The following is a 6,074-nucleotide window of genomic DNA, read 5'->3' as shown; positions in this document are numbered from 1 at the left end:
CTGAAACAGAATAGGAAACCCAGAAATACATCCACACAAGTATAGCCAACTGCCTTTTGAATGTTTGTGACTCCCCCCAAATTCACATGTAAAATCCTAACCCTAGTGTGATGATACTAGGAAGTAGGGGACTTTGGGAGGTGATTAGGTCATGGGGGTGGAGCCCTCAAGAATGGGATTAGTGCGGGGACACTTGGGTGGCTCAGTTGGTTAAGTATCTGATTTCGGCTCAAGTCATGATCTCCCGGTTCATGCATTTGAGCCCCGCATCAAGCCCTGCATCAGGCTCTGTGCTGACAGCTTAGTATTCTGTGTCTCTCTCTCTGCCCCTCCTCTGCTCCTGCTCTGTCCCTCTCTCAAAAATAAATAAATAAGGAACAGCGGCTCCACTCGCTCTCCCAGTGCCCAGGAAACAAGGAAAGAGTTTGAGTTAAAGTCAGGGCCAGCCTGCTCCCGCCCCGTGCGCTCACACCCCCGCTCGCCCCCCTGCTCAGCTTCACCCTCCCACGCGCGCACCGCCCCACTCCTGCCCGCTTCCCTGCGGCGGCGTGGGCACTGCGCTCGAGGGTGCCCAGGGGGCCCACCGCCTCTCCATGGCTGACCTGAGCTTCATCGAAGATTCCATCGCCTTCCAGGAGAAGGAGGAGGACGAAGAGGAAGAGGAGGAGGGGGTGGAGTGGGGCTTGGTGTTTCCCGATGCTAATGGGGAATACCAGTCTCCCATTAACTTAAACTCAAGAGAAGCTAGATATGACCCCTCACTTCTGGACTTCCGCCTCTCCCCAAATTATGTGGTCTGCTGAGACTGTGAAGTCACCAGTGATGGAAATACTATTCAGCTTATCCTGAAGTCAAAATCAGTTCTATCAGGAGGTTCATTGCCTCAAGGGCATGAATTTGAACTGTATGAGGTTAGGTTTCATTGGGGGAGAGAAAACCAGCGTGGTTCTGAGCACACAGTTAATTTCAGAGCTTTTCCCATGGAGCTCCATCTCATCCACTGGAACTCTACCCTGTTTGGCAGTGTTGATGAGGCCATGGGGAAGCCCCATGTAGTCGCCATCATTGCTCTGTTCATTCAGATAGGGAAGGAGCATGTGGGTCTGAAGGCAGTGACTGAAATCCTTCAAGATATTCAGTATAAGGGGAAGTCCAAAACAATACCCTGCTTTAATCCTAACACTTTATTACCAGATCCTTTGCTGCAAGATTATTGGGTGTAGGAAGGCTCCCTTACCATTCCGCCCAGCAGCAAAGGTGTCACCTGAATATTATTCCAATACCCTCTAACTATATCCCAGCTACAGATCGAAGAATTTCGAAGGCTGCGGACGCACGCACGTGAAGGGGGCAGAACTTGTGGAAGGCAGTGATGGGATTTTGGGAGACAATTTTAGACCCACTCAGCCACTTAGTCATAGAGTCATTAGAGCTGCATTTCAGTAGCCAGAGAGAACAGGAGCAAGACTGTCTTCATCTGGGTATGTGCAGATTAAGGAAAATACAGCTCCCGGTTATGTCGTGCTAGTTATTCTGCTGGTGATCCTGACAGTTTAGCAGTATGAGAGCACATCATTTTGAAAAGAGGGATGACAAATTCTCAGGCCCTATTAACTACCAATCAGGTGGCTTTAAAAATTTCACGCAGTGTTGGAAAAGAGTCTGCCATCCTTCTATTTTCCCACCAGAGCAGCCTTTAATTCTCGTTTTGCTTTAATATTGACCTTCATAATTCATAAGGTAAGGAGCCCCGAGGCAGAGAAGCAGCCCTTCTTTGCTCAAGGTAGAGAGGTAGAGTCCTTTATAGTGTTCTCCGTGCTGCTGCGTTGGAACCTTAACAGTCACCTCCTGATGACTGACTGGGGAACATAGAGGAAGCCACCACCACCTCAGAAGCCTCCAAGTTGACCCTTGTCTAGTGCAGATTCCACCTTATTTATAGGGGTAGGCGAGGGCAGATCTGGCACGCATTAAAATCCTTGACCTGTAGAAGTGCTTTTATTTGCTAGATCAAGAAACACTAGTTACGTGAATATGGTACGTTTCTTTCTCGTCTAAAGTATAATTTGTGCATTTTAAGATATTTAATTCAATGTATGTATGCCTTATCCCAAAAGAGCTACCAAAATAAAACATCACAGACATGGGAAAGACCAAATACACACACACAATAAAATAAAATAAGATAAATAAAATAAATAAAAATACAAACATTAAGAAAATTTTTATAAAAAAATGGGATCAGCACCCTCATACACGAGATGCCAGAGAGCTCTTACTCTCTTTCTGTCTTGTGAGGACACAGATAATGGCCATCTGTGAACCAGGAAGTGGGCCTTCCCCAGAAATATGATATGCTAATGCCTTGACCTTGGATTTCCCAGCCTCCAGAATGTGAGAAATCAATATTTGTTTTTTAAGCCACCCAGTGCATGAGATTTATGTTGTAGTAGTTCAAATAGACTAAAATGTGCCAGAACAGTTCAGTGGAGGAGGGGTATTCTTTTCAACAGTTGTTGCTGGAACAATTGGATATTCATGGGATGGTCAGGAGAGAACAACCTAGGCCTAAGCTTCACAGCATATAAAAAAGTTAACTCAAATGGATCATAGATTTAAATGTAAAACTATAAAAAATGTTAGGAGAAAACAGAAAATTTTCAGAAGCATAGCTGAGGGAAGAATTCTTATACATGGCAAATAAAGCATGGCCCACAAAAGAAAAAAAAAGGGTAAATTCAACTTCATCTAAATTAGAAACTTTGGCTATGTCAAAAAGTTTGTGAAAAGAATAAAAAAAGAGACAAGCTACAGAGTGGGAGAAAATGTTTCCAAACAGCATATCAGACAAACACTCATATTGAAAGAATATAGGGAGATCTCAACAACCCCCAAACACCTGGTAGATCAAAGAAGAAAGCACAAAAGAAGTGAGAAAATACTTTGAGATGAATGGAAACAAAAATCACAAATATGAAAACTTGCGGGATGCAGGTAAAGTAGTGTTTGGAGGGAAATTTATAGCCGTCAATGCCTGTATTAAGAAAGGAGGAAGAAGGGTACCTGGGTGGCTCAGTTGGTTAAGCCTCTGACTTTGGTTCAGGTCATGATCTCACAGTTCATGAGTTCGAGCCCTGCATTAGGCTCTGCACTGACAGCTCAGAGCTTGGAGCTTGCTTCAGATTCTGTGTCTCCCTCTCTCTCTGCCCCTCCTCCATTTGTGTATACTCTCTCTCTCTCCCCCTCAAAAACAAATAAATAAACACTAAAAAAAAAAAAGGAAGTTACCAGGCAATAACCTCAACTATTAACTAAGAAACCAGAACAAGAAGAGCAAAATAAACCCAAGGCAAACAGAAGGAAGAAAATTATGAAGATTAGAATGGAAACAAGTGAAGAGAGAATAGGAAAACAAGGGGAGATGATGAGTATTTTCAACAAACAATCCTGGAAAGCTGTGGGACAGAGCCAGTTGTCTATACAGTTTTTTACATCTTTTTTCCCCTATTCCTCTACCTTTCTTGGACCTTTGGCACATTTATTTTTCTTGGTTGATTCTTTTTTTTTTTTTTTAATTTATTTTTGAGAGACAGAGCGCGAGCAGGGAGGGTCAGAGAGAGAGGGAGATACAGAATCCAAAGCAGGCTCCAGGCTCTGAGCTAGCTGTCAGCACAGAGCCTGATGCGGGGCTTGAACCCACAAACCATGAGATCATGACCTGAGCCGAAGCCAGACGCTTAACCGACTGAGCCACCAGGCGCCCCTCTTTGTTGATTCTTAATGTATGGGTTGGTTGAAGAGAATTTTAAATGTTGAGTGGTGAATATAGGTATCAGAAGACCATCATCTTTTACAAAATATTGTGTCTTATGATAATATAACATGTATGTGTGGATTTTTCTGAAACTTTCACATGTGTTTTCATAATTTGGTGCCAGTTCAGAACTGTGGGCACCTCAAGCACGTTCACAGCACAGTGAGATTAGCCTGCCTCTGTCCTCATGGACTCATTCCATTTCTGAGCCAGTGTGACTGACTTGATCTACACTTGTTCCTCTATAGAATTCCTCAGGGCTGTTCTGACTGGTTCTAGGAGTTTTTTCCCTTATGTGGACAGCTCTATGATTTAAGTGTCTAATAACAGACTCCTTTGTTTTTGCTTATAGTGCGGTCTTCCACAAAGGCAGGCGGCAGAGTTGCTCACATCTTTGTATAATGTGGTCCACTCAGGCCTCCTGGGGCTCCATCCTTTGTGCATGTTGTGTCTCTTTAAATTCAGGAAGCAGAGCCATAGATTTGATCTGAAGAAACCTATGAGTATGGGGCAATGTAAGAAAAACAGGTTTTTGGATCTGGTTGGGTAAATTTTGCTTTGGAGTAACTTTGCATTAAAATGTGTACAGTGGAGTAGGGATGAATAATTTCTCCTCTTGGTAGGTTCAGGTAGGTTGACTGGGTAATGAACTAGAATTTTTTTTTTTTGTTTTCCAGGTGCTATGAAAATTAACTAATAGTATAACTGATAAAGATCAGTGGGAGGTGACATTAACTAAGATCATGTCAGAAAGAGTTGCATTTACTACAAACTGGAAGTGAATCGGATAGTTTCTTCTCTTGTCTGTGTTTCTACTTATAACAGCTGGATGCAGGGGTGGGACCTCTCCCCTTCCTGTATCACTTGTGTGTGCAGAGGAGGCAGAGGAGGAGATTGGAATTACAAAATCAGAATTTCCTGGAGGGCTTGGTTTTGTGACACTTGAGGAAAGTGATGTGAGACTTGTCAGAAGACAGAGGTTGGAAAAGCTAATTTATGGCCTTCAGTCTTCAGGGATCCTCTTGATAGTGTCTCTCCACAGGTGTACGTCTCATCAGGGTTTGTTTCCCAGGGGCAGGATGGAGGGCCAGTGGCTCAGGAGCAGAAACGTTGCTTCCCAGAGTCCTTGTTTACGCTGGGTGCCGAGCACTATTGCGGGCCGCCTGCTGTGGTGCCCTGCTAGGGAGTTCTTTGACCTGTCATGCTCCAGGTGAGCCTTGTGAATGTGAGCACCTCTGCTACTTGGGCCAGCAGCTCTCCATTGCCTATTGAATCGACCCACAGAGGATTCTTTGTATTTCCTTAGAGGGTTGCTGGACTGGAAAATTGCATATGCATGTAAGGCTTGTGATTCCAGGAAGATGGAAAAGAGTGGTAGCCATTTGTCTTCTTGTGAATTGGCTGTGGTGTGACTGCATTTGCTTCTCGTTTCTGGTCTTGACCCTGTCGAAGAGTCACCTCTTTGGCATAGATTTCCATCATGAGCCTGGTCAAGCCAAGACACAAGTCCCAGCAGGTTCCCTGTAGCACAGACCAAAGAAAACAGCAACATGGAATAGGAGAAGTAGGTCTATTCTAGGGTAACATTGGAGAGCTATGGGAATAAGGAAGGGAATTCTAGATTCCTAGCCCTTCTGCTGGAGTTTTCTATTCTGATTTTCTGTTTGGAAGCAACAGAAGTTAATTTTGACTCCTACTAGCAGAAAGAGGATTTATTGGAAGGATATGGGATGGCTCACAGACTGGACAGAAAAGCTGTGGAGCCTCATCTTCAGAAAGGGCTGGTGTCAGAGGAGCCATGATCTTGGGAGTGGGAACCTCTTGGGGTTGAATAAGCATCACCAAATCCAGTTCCTGCTGCTTTCTGCTCAGAAGTCAAAGTCCAGGGACGAAGGCCCAGCTGGCCCGGTGTGGGTCAGGGAGGGGCACCTTGACTGACAGTCTCTCCAGGCCCAATCCTGTGGAGGGAGGTGGATCTGCTGGGCAGGCAGGAACAGGCTTGGGTCCCAGGAACAGCTGCCTCACCAGGAGCAGCAGCTTCTATCTAGTGCTACAGCCACAGTGAAATTTGTTTTCTGTTAGGAGCCTGGGTTTTTGGTGTTTTATGTTAAAGCCCGACTCCACTGAACATTCTTTTCTTTTCTTTTCTTTTCTTTTCTTTTCTTTCCTTTCCTTTCCTTTTCCTTTCCCTTTCCCTTCCCTCCCTGCCCCGTCCCGCCCCTCCCCTCCCCTCCCTCCCCCCCTCCCTCCCCTCCCCCCT

General features: G+C 45.0%; 1 pseudogene; it reads left to right on the top strand.

The window, feature by feature from the left end:
* The first annotated feature begins 593 nt into the window (after positions 1 to 593).
* LOC115275495 lies at positions 594 to 1,446 on the top strand (annotated as a pseudogene).
* The last annotated feature ends 4,628 nt before the right edge of the window (positions 1,447 to 6,074 follow it).

Source organism: Suricata suricatta, chromosome 12 (assembly GCF_006229205.1).
Source record: "Suricata suricatta isolate VVHF042 chromosome 12, meerkat_22Aug2017_6uvM2_HiC, whole genome shotgun sequence".
NCBI classification, from domain to species: Eukaryota; Metazoa; Chordata; class Mammalia; order Carnivora; family Herpestidae; genus Suricata; species Suricata suricatta.
This window is presented reverse-complemented; position numbering and strand designations above follow the sequence as displayed.